We start from the raw sequence: 12,336 nt of genomic DNA, 5'->3' as shown, positions 1-12,336 counted from the left end.
ATAGCGCCACCTTTGGTCCGATCTCCATAAAATTTGGCATGCTTGTTAATGATGTTATTTCACATATGTTCACCAATTTTTGTGAAGTTCTGAGTTTTTATTTATGATTTATAGGCTTTTTTATTTATTTTGCCCCGCCCATTTTATAAATGACCCTATTACAGCCATCCAAATGCAAAAGTTCAACTTTTTTTGATAATTATTGATCTAGAGAGTCCAGAGAATTGTCCTAGACTGGTTTGGTTCCGATCGGGCGAAAAACCAGGGACTAGTTCGCAAAAGTAGGTTTTTAACATATTCATGAATATTTAATTAACTGTTTGATTGACAGAAATGGTTCTTGAGGCAAAGTTGTTCAGCATGAGCAGATATATCAAATGATATGCTTTTTGTGACGATAAGTGTAACACCACGTGATTACAGAGCCAAAAAACTCGTTAGCGCCAACTAGTGGCCGATTTCTTTCAAAATTCTTACAGACCTCTAGGGCCATGAGTCGAACATGCCCATCGAGTTTCGTTCCGATCGGCCTCCGTTAACCTTGTCTAATAGGTGCTCAACTTCATTGGCCAATGGCGGCCATGTTTTTTGAGATACGCCAATGTCCTCATAGACATACATGGCACCTTGGACCAAGACACTGCATACCAATTTTCAAGTCAATCGGACTAATGGTCAGGTGGTTATAGCCCTTTTCATGTTTTTTTCATGTTATAGCGCCACCTAGTGTTCAATCGTCGCGATTTTTTTACTGTGACCCCAGAATGAACCCATACACATGTGTACCGAGTTTGGTGAAGCTATCTTATTTACTTTTTAAGTTATAGCCATTTTAGTAAAATAGGCTCCTCCCACAACGATTATTTTGCGCCCCCTAGCGTCCATGAATCGAAATTTCAACATTTTTTCGATAATTATTGATCTTCAGACTCCAGAGAACATTTCTGCACTGGTTTGGCTCCGATCGGGCAAAAAACCAGGGACTAGTTCGCAAAAGTAGATTTTCGACAAAATTCAAAATGGCGGAAAATCTATCATGACGGAAATGAAATCGGAGATATACGTTTTGTTCGTCAGGCGTCCAGCTTTCCAATGATATAAGACACTTGAGTCTGCGACATACGGTCTAGGAGTTATGAGCAGTTTCGCGCTTTTGGTTGCTATAGCGCCACCTATGGGCCAATCGGGGTCATAATCTCTGAACCTCTCCTCGATTTTTGTACTACCATCTGGCAAAGTTTCAATGCTCTAGCCCTTACGGTTTGGGCTGCACGATGCGTTTTACGGCAGAATAATAATAATAATTAAAGCTGCAAGCAGCATTTATCGGGGTTCAAGCATTTAAGGCCTTTAGGCACATAAGCATTTAAGACATTAAGATTTATTTAGAAAGCTTTTAACCACTGAAATAATAGATGGAAAAGTCCATTTACAGCCAATACAGGCAATTTACCATAGGAAATATGTGTTTTTTAAAGCTTTTTAACAGTTATAGCACCATCTATAGTCCGATCTCCATGAAATTTTGCATGCTTGTTAATGATGTTATGGCACATAAGCTCACCAATTTTCGTGAAGTTCTGAGTTTTCGTTTAGGATTTATAGGCTTTTGAGTGCATTTTGCCACGCCCATTTTCATTATGACCCAATATACCCATGCGAAAAATGCAAAAGTTCAACTTTTTTTTGATAATTATTGATCTTGAGAGTCCATAGAATTGTCCTAGACTCGTTTGGTTCTGATCGGGCGAAAAACCTAGGACTAGTTCGCAAAAGTAGGTTTTTAACATAATTACGAATATTTAATGAACGGTTTGATTGACAGCAATGGTTCTTGAGGCAAAGTTGTTCAACAAGAGGAGATCTATCAAATGGTATGCATTTTGTGACAATAAGTGTAACACCACGTGATTACAGAGCCATAAAACTCGTTAGCGCCAACTAGTGGCCGATTTCTTTTAAAATTCTTACAGACCTCTAGGGCCATGAGTCGAACATGCCCACCGAGTTTCGTTCCGATAGGCCTCCGTTAACCTTGTCTAATAGGTGCTCAAACTTCATTGGCCGATGGCGGCCATGTTTTTTGAGATACACCAATGTCCTCATAGACATACATGGCACCTTGGACCAAGACACTGCATACCAATTTTCAAGTCAATCGGACTAACGGTCAGGTGGTTATAGCCTGTTTTATGTTTTTTTCATGTTATAGCGCCACCATGTGACCAATCGCCGCGATTTTTTTACCGTGACCTCATATTGACGTCTTACACATGTGTACCAGGTTTGGTTAAAATACCTCTTTTACTTCTGGAGTTATAGCCATTTTAGTAAAATAGGCTCCTCCCACAACGTTAATTTTGCACCCCCTAGCGACCGTGAATCGAAATTTCAACTTTTTTTTGATAATTATTGATATTCAGACTCCAGAGAACAATTCTGCACTGGTTTGGTTCCGATCGGGCAAAAAACCAGGGACTAGTTCGCAAAAGTAGATTTTCGACAAAATTCAAAATGGCGGAAAATCTATCATGGCGGAAATAAAATCGGAGATATACGTTTTGTTCGTCAGGCGTCCAGCTTTCCAATGATATAAGACACTTGAGTCTATGACTTACGGTCTAGGAGTTATGAGCAGTTTCGCGCTTTTGGTTGCTATAGCGCCACCTATGGGCCAATCGGGGTCATAATTTGATAACCTCTCCTCGATTTTTGTACTACCATATGGCAAAGTTTCAAAGCTCTAGCCCTTACGGTTTGGGCTGCACGATGCGTTTTACGGCAGAATAATAATAATAATAATAATAATTAAAGCTGCAAGCAGCATTTATCGGGGTTCAAGCATTTAAGGCCTTTAGGCACATAAGCATTTAAGACATTAAGATTTATTTAGAAAGCTTTTAACCACTGAAATAATAGATGGAAAAGTCCATTTACAGCCAATACAGGCAATTTACCATAGGAAATATGTGTTTTTTAAAGCTTTTTAACAGTTATAGCACCATCTATAGTCCGATCTCCATGAAATTTTGCATGCTTGTTAATGATGTTATGGCACATAAGCTCACCAATTTTCGTGAAGTTCTGAGTTTTTGTTTAGGATTTATAGGCTTTTGAGTGCATTTTGCCACGCCCATTTTCTTTATGACCCAATATACCCATGCGAAAAATGCAAAAGTTCAACTTTTTTTTGATAATTATTGATCTTGAGAGTCCATAGAATTGTCCTAGACTCGTTTGGTTCTGATCGGGCGAAAAACCTAGGACTAGTTCGCAAAAGTAGGTTTTTAACATAATTACGAATATTTAATGAACGGTTTGATTGACAGCAATGGTTCTTGAGGCAAAGTTGTTCAACAAGAGGAGATCTATCAAATGGTATGCATTTTGTGACAATAAGTGTAACACCACGTGATTACAGAGCCATAAAACTCGTTAGCGCCAACTAGTGGCCGATTTCTTTTAAAATTCTTACAGACCTCTAGGGCCATGAGTCGAACATGCCCACCGAGTTTCGTTCCGATAGGCCTCCGTTAACCTTGTCTAATAGGTGCTCAAACTTCATTGGCCGATGGCGGCCATGTTTTTTGAGATACACCAATGTCCTCATAGACATACATGGCACCTTGGACCAAGACACTGCATACCAATTTTCAAGTCAATCGGACTAACGGTCAGGTGGTTATAGCCTGTTTTATGTTTTTTTCATGTTATAGCGCCACCATGTGACCAATCGCCGCGATTTTTTTACCGTGACCTCATATTGACGTCTTACACATGTGTACCAGGTTTGGTTAAAATACCTCTTTTACTTCTGGAGTTATAGCCATTTTAGTAAAATAGGCTCCTCCCACAACGTTAATTTTGCACCCCCTAGCGACCGTGAATCGAAATTTCAACTTTTTTTTGATAATTATTGATATTCAGACTCCAGAGAACAATTCTGCACTGGTTTGGTTCCGATCGGGCAAAAAACCAGGGACTAGTTCGCAAAAGTAGATTTTCGACAAAATTCAAAATGGCGGAAAATCTATCATGGCGGAAATAAAATCGGAGATATACGTTTTGTTCGTCAGGCGTCCAGCTTTCCAATGATATAAGACACTTGAGTCTATGACTTACGGTCTAGGAGTTATGAGCAGTTTCGCGCTTTTGGTTGCTATAGCGCCACCTATGGGCCAATCGGGGTCATAATTTGATAACCTCTCCTCGATTTTTGTACTACCATATGGCAAAGTTTCAAAGCTCTAGCCCTTACGGTTTGGGCTGCACGATGCGTTTTACGGCAGAATAATAATAATAATAATAATAATAAAAATCAGCACAATTACAATAGGGTTTCAGCACTTCGTGCTTGAACCCCTAATTAAAGCTGCAAGCAGCATTTATCGGGGTTCAAGCAGTTAAGGCCTTTAAGGCCTTAAAGCACAAAAGCTTTAAAATCTATTAAGTTTTATTTAGCAAGCATGTAACCACTGACATAATAGATGGAAAAGACCATTTACAGCCAATACAGGCAATGTAACATAGGAAATACATGGTTTTAAAGCTGTTTAACATTTATAGGATTTCTATATATTTCTGCACTGGTTTGGTTCCGATCGGGCGAAAAACCTAGGACTAGTTAGTAAAAGTACGTTGTTGACAAAATTCAAAATGGTGGAAAATTTATCATGGCGGAAATTAACATTATCTAAATCTCGAAGATCGGATCAGATCGGATCGAATAATGATAATCGATTCAAGATCTTGAGAATCGGAATCGAATCGATTCTTGAAATTTGAATCGAAACCCAGCCCTACACAACACTGTGTAGCATGTAGTGCGCAACTTGACTTGATGTGCTACACCTAGATATAGTATTCGGTAGGGCATAATTAAATCAGAAGCAAGGATCATCTACTGGAGGGAGGAAATGGTGCAACAGGAGAGCAAATAGTTGACAATTTTGTTCTGATTCAAAGAGAAAATTATATTGATAAATTAAAAAGTTCTCTTTGTAGTTTGTTTCAGAAAGATGAGTGACAAATAAGAACAATAGAGAGTTAGTAAATGAAAACAGACATCACCGACTTGTTTCTTTTTAATGATTCAACAGCCTAAAAGCTTCGATTAAATTAGGTGAAGTTCGAAAGTGGAGCTTAAAGTTAAAAATAATTACCACCTAGTTTCATCACATCTATCTTTTTAACGAATCAGTGTTTTTGAACATGTTTGTACATGTACGGTTTAATGACTCAAAGACAATCCGTTGCTGTAACAATGTGATTGTGCACTGAGTGACAGCCTTTCAATGCGCAGAGACGCTGTTTAGTTTTCGCTACATTCGTTACAAAAAATGTCCTTGATTTTTGTGCATGCTATACACATCGTAACACTTATTTATATAGCAACACATAAATATAAAAAACAAAAACAAACAAAAGAAAATTGTAGTTATCCTACCAGTTGATGGTTTCAAATTACAGTTCAAATGGGAAACAGGTCCATGGGCACTGGTTAGCATTTGTGCATGTAATTGCATCCACTAGGCAGGCGATTCACCTTCACAGGATTATTTATGGCACAAAACAGGATACACTTGCCGATCACGTTCACATAGGGAAAAAAAATAGAGAACAAGAAAACGCAGCCTTGGAAAACACAAGGCAAACGTACAATAATTAATTTCTGACTCAACATTTCAGTAACAAATGACATGCACAGCTCAAATGACACATTAATCAAAATTTATTTAACACATCGATTCGACACTCATAAAACAGTCACTGTCACAACTCATGATACAAAGATGTTAGCTACACGCGGTAGCTTTAGAACACGGCTAACTAGTTCAGCTCGCGCTGTGACTGCGGCCTAGTCAACTCAGCTCATATCAAATCATTTCTGAAATAGATATCTGTCATAAGATAACATATGACAAAAAAAAGTCACTCACCAAAACGAGACTGCATCACATATTCAATTAAAGAAGATTGTTCAATAAAGATTATCACACTATAAATCTTTACTCCGATTTCACCTTTTACACCTTTCTCTGACGACAAGTTGATGCATCCAAAGTTTCCAAGTGCACACAATCACAGTTCCCGATAGATTATGATGATCATTTAGTACAAGGAGTTTCTGAAGAAAGTTTCCGTGCTGCTGTCTCATCTGATCTATTCTGTTCTCTCATCATGCTGACAGCAGCAGCGCCTGCGCGAACAGTGGGCGGGCCTTAAGAATATGCCGCTACTGTTGGCTCTCAGGGGTGGCAGTCACTGCAGCACAATCAGTGATTGGACGAATCGCGTGTTTTTGCCCAGTGGTTTTTACCAGTGCATCAAGTAAATAAAAAAAAATGGATGTAATTGAAAAAATAAATTTGTCCAGAACAGAGCGACAGGACTGAATTTTAACTGTTATAGAAGAGCTAATATACTGAGAATGAACTGGTGAAGGATTGTCTCTCTGCTTTATTTTATAAGAAATATTTCTGTGTCTAGAGTTCCTAATGCGCTGTACTCTCAACTTTTGTATAATAGTACTAGTCATATTTTTTTACACCAGGCATGAATAAAAGGAATGTTTTTTATTTCCTGTTTCGAAAACCACTGGAAACCAACGGACAGTAATGTATAGAGGAATGAAAATATGGAATCATTTACTATTGATATCACACATTTTTACAAGAAAAATTAGTTTTAAAAAAATATTCAAAGGAATATTTAATGGCAAAATATATTAAATTGTTGATTTTGATATTTGGAATGGATGATGGGTTAGTGCGTTTCATTGACTTGACTTTTTATTGTTGTTGATTAAATGTAGTTTTGTATGATTTACTTTTTGGGACCCCAGGAAGAGTAGCCACTGCCTAGAAAGAGGCTAATGGGGATCCAAATAAACAAATAAACTTATAACATTGATGGAAAATACCATTTACAGCCAATACAGGCAATTTACTGAGGAAAGTTTTTTTGACAGTTATAGCACCACATCTTGCCTGATCTCCACCACTTCAAGTGTCCTCAAAGTGTGCCCATGCATGTCTGTCAAATTTGTTGTAAATATCTCATTTTGTTTTGAAGTTTAGACAGTTCTGTTTATGAGAGAATAAAAATGATCCATGGGTGACAATGATTTAAAAATTTTATTTGTTTATTTATTTTTGTCAGTTCCTATCTTAATTGTGACATTTGGGCGTTATTGTTTAGCTATTGATCTATGTTTTCAAATTTCAAGAAATTTGGACTATCGGTTTCGAAGATAATTGCAAGTTTTTTAAGTGCTTAATGACAATGATACACAAACTATAAGGAGAAACCTGGCATATTTGGTATTGTTGGACTCGGGAAGGATTGAGGATTTCAAAGGACTAACGGTTGGGTGCGTTTATAGCCATTTTCATAAATTTTTTTCCATGTTGTAGCGCCACCAAGTGGCCAATCGTCGCGATTTTTTTCAAGTAATCTCAGATTGAGCTCATAAACACGTTTCCCAAGATTAGCGAAAATATCTCTTTCCATTCACGAGTTATAATTGTTTTAGTAAAAGTGGCCCTGGTGCCATCAAACATTTTGATTTCCCTTAGCGACCGTGAATTTAAATTAAGAATTTTTTTGATGATTATTGATAGTCTCTGTCCAGAGAATATTTCTGCATTGGTTTGGTTTCGATCGGGCAAAAAATCTAGGAGTAATTCGCAAAAGTAGGTTTTTCAAAAAACCTCAATTTACTCAAAATTGGTGCCTGAAGGGCAAGCAAATCTGAGGCATGCATCTGGTCCGCCTCAAGCCAAGGATTCCAGCGATATAAGACACTTGAGCCTACGCCTCACGGTTGATGAGTTATGAGCCGTTTCGTACTTTTGCCCGCTGTAGCGCCCCCGTCAGGCCGATCGGGGCGGGCCTTGGTGACGCTGTAGGCGGTGTGAGTACTATCAGCCCCCAAAGTTTCAAGTCTCCACGACTTACGGTTTGGTCTGCCCGATCAGTTTTATGTCTGAATGTTGCATCATGGGAAAATTAACAATTACAATAGGTGTTCAGCACTGAAGTGCTTGAACCCCTAATAAGTGGCTAAAAAAGGGCCACAAAAAGGCCTCTAAAAAAAAAACTATATGGTCTAGGCGCTTGCCGTCTGCGCTGCTGCGTTCCAAAAACTTTATCCAGCCTTCTAACATGTGCCTCGGAGAGGAAAAAGAACGTTTGTTGCCCTTTTAGCTCATTTATCATGGAAATGTGGTGCATTTTTTTTTTTACCTTTTAAACTGTGACACCCCCACTGATGGCCCGATCTCCATAAAAGTTTGCACGCTTCTTCAGAATAATATGGCGCATGTGCTCAGCTAATTTGGTGAAGCTCTGCTCTTTTCCCCCCATTTTTCAGTCATTTAAATGTCATTTTGCATAGGGTAATACAGAGGCCTTCTCACCTTTATGACAGTTAAAGCGCCACCAATGGCCCGACGTCCATGAAAGTTTTCAAGCTTCTTCAGGATCACGTGACGCATGCGCATGCCAGATTTTGTGAGCTTGTATGCAAATCAGACAGCAAGATGGCCGCTTTCAGCCATTTCATGTGTTTTTTCCATAGAAATACATCATTTTGACACCCTTTTAACAGTTATAGCGCCACCAAGTGGCCAGTCGCTGCGCCCTTTTTCACGTGACCACAGAATGAGCTCGTACATGCGTGTGCTGAGTTTGGTGCAAAAATCTCGTTCCGTTCACGAGTTATAGCCAATTAAGCAAAATGGGCTCCTCCCACTTCGAACATTTTGGCGGCCCTTAGGGACCGTGAAGCGAAATTTACACTTTTTTTTGATAATTATTGACAATCAGACTCCAGAGAATCTTGCCGCACTGGTTTGGTTCCGGTCGGGCCAAAAACCTAGGACTAGTTCGCGAAAGTAGGTTTTTGGAAAAACCCCAAATACCCTAAAATTTTCCCAGGGTGACGAGCAAATCCGAGGCATGCATCTGGTCCGCCTCAAGCCAAGGATTCCAGCGATATAAGACACTTGAGCCTACGCCTCACGGTTGATGAGTTATGAGCCGTTTCGTACTTTTGCCCGCTGTAGCGCCCCCGTCAGGCCGATCGGGGCGGGCCTTGGTGACGCTGTAGGCGGTGTGAGTACTATCAGCCCCCAAAGTTTCAAGTCTCCACGACTTACGGTTTGGTCTGCCCGATCAGTTTTATGTCTGAATGTTGCATCATGGGAAAATTAACAATTAAAGCTGCAAGCAGCATTTATCGGGGTTCAAGCATTTAAGGCCTTTAGGCACATAAGCATTTAAGACATTAAGATTTATTTAGAAAGCTTTTAACCACTGAAATAATAGATGGAAAAGTCCATTTACAGCCAATACAGGCAATTTACCATAGGAAATATGTGTTTTTTAAAGCTTTTTAACAGTTATAGCACCATCTATAGTCCGATCTCCATGAAATTTTGCATGCTTGTTAATGATGTTATGGCACATAAGCTCACCAATTTTCGTGAAGTTCTGAGTTTTTGTTTAGGATTTATAGGCTTTTGAGTGCATTTTGCCACGCCCATTTTCTTTATGACCCAATATACCCATGCGAAAAATGCAAAAGTTCAACTTTTTTTTGATAATTATTGATCTTGAGAGTCCATAGAATTGTCCTAGACTCGTTTGGTTCTGATCGGGCGAAAAACCTAGGACTAGTTCGCAAAAGTAGGTTTTTAACATAATTACGAATATTTAATGAACGGTTTGATTGACAGCAATGGTTCTTGAGGCAAAGTTGTTCAACAAGAGGAGATCTATCAAATGGTATGCATTTTGTGACAATAAGTGTAACACCACGTGATTACAGAGCCATAAAACTCGTTAGCGCCAACTAGTGGCCGATTTCTTTTAAAATTCTTACAGACCTCTAGGGCCATGAGTCGAACATGCCCACCGAGTTTCGTTCCGATAGGCCTCCGTTAACCTTGTCTAATAGGTGCTCAAACTTCATTGGCCGATGGCGGCCATGTTTTTTGAGATACACCAATGTCCTCATAGACATACATGGCACCTTGGACCAAGACACTGCATACCAATTTTCAAGTCAATCGGACTAACGGTCAGGTGGTTATAGCCTGTTTTATGTTTTTTTCATGTTATAGCGCCACCATGTGACCAATCGCCGCGATTTTTTTACCGTGACCTCATATTGACGTCTTACACATGTGTACCAGGTTTGGTTAAAATACCTCTTTTACTTCTGGAGTTATAGCCATTTTAGTAAAATAGGCTCCTCCCACAACGTTAATTTTGCACCCCCTAGCGACCGTGAATCGAAATTTCAACTTTTTTTTGATAATTATTGATATTCAGACTCCAGAGAACAATTCTGCACTGGTTTGGTTCCGATCGGGCAAAAAACCAGGGACTAGTTCGCAAAAGTAGATTTTCGACAAAATTCAAAATGGCGGAAAATCTATCATGGCGGAAATAAAATCGGAGATATACGTTTTGTTCGTCAGGCGTCCAGCTTTCCAATGATATAAGACACTTGAGTCTATGACTTACGGTCTAGGAGTTATGAGCAGTTTCGCGCTTTTGGTTGCTATAGCGCCACCTATGGGCCAATCGGGGTCATAATTTGATAACCTCTCCTCGATTTTTGTACTACCATATGGCAAAGTTTCAAAGCTCTAGCCCTTACGGTTTGGGCTGCACGATGCGTTTTACGGCAGAATAATAATAATAATAATAATAATAAAAATCAGCACAATTACAATAGGGTTTCAGCACTTCGTGCTTGAACCCCTAATTACAATAGGTGTTCAGCACTGAAGTGCTTGAACCCCTAATAAGTGGCTAAAAAAGGGCCACAAAAAGGCCTCTAAAAAAAAAACTATATGGTCTAGGCGCTTGCCGTCTGCGCTGCTGCGTTCCAAAAACTTTATCCAGCCTTCTAACATGTGCCTCGGAGAGGAAAAAGAACGTTTGTTGCCCTTTTAGCTCATTTATCATGGAAATGTGGTGCATTTTTTTTTTACCTTTTAAACTGTGACACCCCCACTGATGGCCCGATCTCCATAAAAGTTTGCACGCTTCTTCAGAATAATATGGCGCATGTGCTCAGCTAATTTGGTGAAGCTCTGCTCTTTTCCCCCCATTTTTCAGTCATTTAAATGTCATTTTGCATAGGGTAATACAGAGGCCTTCTCACCTTTATGACAGTTAAAGCGCCACCAATGGCCCGACGTCCATGAAAGTTTTCAAGCTTCTTCAGGATCACGTGACGCATGCGCATGCCAGATTTTGTGAGCTTGTATGCAAATCAGACAGCAAGATGGCCGCTTTCAGCCATTTCATGTGTTTTTTCCATAGAAATACATCATTTTGACACCCTTTTAACAGTTATAGCGCCACCAAGTGGCCAGTCGCTGCGCCCTTTTTCACGTGACCACAGAATGAGCTCGTACATGCGTGTGCTGAGTTTGGTGCAAAAATCTCGTTCCGTTCACGAGTTATAGCCAATTAAGCAAAATGGGCTCCTCCCACTTCGAACATTTTGGCGGCCCTTAGGGACCGTGAAGCGAAATTTACACTTTTTTTTGATAATTATTGACAATCAGACTCCAGAGAATCTTGCCGCACTGGTTTGGTTCCGGTCGGGCCAAAAACCTAGGACTAGTTCGCGAAAGTAGGTTTTTGGAAAAACCCCAAATACCCTAAAATTTTCCCAGGGTGACGAGCAAATCCGAGGCATGCATCTGGTCCGCCTCAAGCCAAGGATTCCAGCGATATAAGACACTTGAGCCTACGCCTCACGGTTGATGAGTTATGAGCCGTTTCGTACTTTTGCCCGCTGTAGCGCCCCCGTCAGGCCGATCGGGGCGGGCCTTGGTGACGCTGTAGGCGGTGTGAGTACTATCAGCCCCCAAAGTTTCAAGTCTCCACGACTTACGGTTTGGTCTGCCCGATCAGTTTTATGTCTGAATGTTGCATCATGGGAAAATTAACAATTACAATAGGTGTTCAGCACTGAAGTGCTTGAACCCCTAATAAGTGGCTAAAAAAGGGCCACAAAAAGGCCTCTAAAAAAAAAACTATATGGTCTAGGCGCTTGCCGTCTGCGCTGCTGCGTTCCAAAAACTTTATCCAGCCTTCTAACATGTGCCTCGGAGAGGAAAAAGAACGTTTGTTGCCCTTTTAGCTCATTTATCATGGAAATGTGGTGCATTTTTTTTTTACCTTTTAAACTGTGACACCCCCACTGATGGCCCGATCTCCATAAAAGTTTGCACGCTTCTTCAGAATAATATGGCGCATGTGCTCAGCTAATTTGGTGAAGCTCTGCTCTTTTCCCCCCATTTTTCAGTC

The sequence above is a fragment of the Scardinius erythrophthalmus genome (genome assembly GCF_964197995.2).
Source record: "Scardinius erythrophthalmus genome assembly, chromosome: 1".
NCBI lineage: Eukaryota > Metazoa > Chordata > Actinopteri > Cypriniformes > Leuciscidae > Scardinius > Scardinius erythrophthalmus.
The sequence above is the reverse complement of the archived record's forward strand: the minus strand, read 5'-3'. Positions refer to the sequence as shown.